Source organism: Octodon degus, unplaced genomic scaffold, assembly GCF_000260255.1.
Source record: "Octodon degus isolate 3935 unplaced genomic scaffold, OctDeg1.0 scaffold00019, whole genome shotgun sequence".
NCBI classification, from domain to species: Eukaryota; Metazoa; Chordata; class Mammalia; order Rodentia; family Octodontidae; genus Octodon; species Octodon degus.
In genome coordinates this window covers 7,537,060-7,538,415 of record NW_004524595.1, presented here as the reverse complement: position 1 = coordinate 7,538,415, position 1,356 = coordinate 7,537,060, and the positions used below count along the sequence as shown (strand labels likewise).

The 1,356-nt window shown below is 38.4% G+C and overlaps 1 protein-coding gene across 1 annotated transcript in view; it reads right to left on the bottom strand.

Annotated features, from left to right (window-relative positions):
* The window catches only part of Adcy3 (adenylate cyclase 3), a 96,091-nt gene that overhangs the window by 64,955 nt on the left and 29,780 nt on the right, over positions 1 to 1,356 (bottom strand). The window lies entirely within an intron of this gene.

Here is a 1,356-nt window from a genome sequence, read left to right as displayed (position 1 = left end):
CAAGGTCGATTTCGATCTCCAGCACTGAAAAAAAACCAAAAGTTGTCACCTCTTCCTTCACCTTTGGACTAGAAGTCCAATCCAGCACAATAAAGCAAGGAGGAAAAAATCCCATAAAAATAAGAAAGAAAAAGCCCCAGACTGGCTTCCTTGTCAGCCGACATGCTTATCTATATAGACATTTGAAGAAAGCCACAGAAGAGCTTCAAAGAGTGAGTTTACATGGTTGTAGGTTACATGGTTAAAAGAAAAGTTGTATTGTTACATACTAAGAAACACGATTAGAAATTTAAAAATTTGGGCTGGAGAAACAGCTCAGGTCTAAGTGCCTGCCTGACAAGCACAAGCACCAAAGTTCAACCGCCAGTACCACATGCCATGCCAGCCCCAGTACTCTAGACACGCCGTCCTGGCCACTGAATCCTGGCATGGGGGCACACACCTGTAATCCCAGCACTAGGGAAGCTGAGAGGAGGATCACTATGAGTTCCAAGTGTGTAGCAAGGCTCTGTATCAAATAAATACTTTAAAAAAAAATTTAAATTGAAGTAACACCCAAAATCATTAAATATTTAAAAGTATATTTAATAAAATGTGCAAAAGCTTTGTAGTAAAAATTATAATAAATTGCTGAAAGACAACCTAAGTTAATGCCAACATCACAGATAATTAATATTATAGTATTAGTTCTTCCAAATTGTTATAAAATGAATTTAATCTAAATTCCACTGACCTATGGCTGGTCAAACAGCTCAGCGGATTAAAGTGCCTGTAAGCAGGCACAGGGGCCAGGGATTCAATCCCCAGGCCTGCCCCTAGGGCACACTGGGTGTGGTGGCACATGCCTGTAATCCCAGCTCTTGGGAGGCTGTAAACAGGTGGATCACTAGAAGTCCAATCTAGTAGTGAGACCCTGAACACCCTGTAGATTCTCCCCTAAAATACAAAAAATAAATAAATAAAAGTAAAAATAAAAAATAAATTCCACTGACCTTTCTCATAGAAATTAATAATTTCAAGATTTACATAGATACATGAACTAGAAAAACAAAAATTTTTTCTAAAAATATTAAAGGACTTAGGCTATCTGATTTGGGGACAGACAATATAATGCTATGCTGATCAAGACAGTACACTATCAGGCTGAAGACAGGGACTTAATGATGTAAACAGGTTTAAATAAAGCCTGGAATCATACATAGTGATCTTTTTTGGGGGGCGGTACACCAGAATCAAACTCGGGACTTTGCACTTGCCAGGCAGGAGTTGTGCCACTGAGCTATATTCTGGCCTCTATTAATCCATTTTTTTTTAAATATCTTTATTTATTTGTGTGTGTGTGTGTGTGTGTGTGTG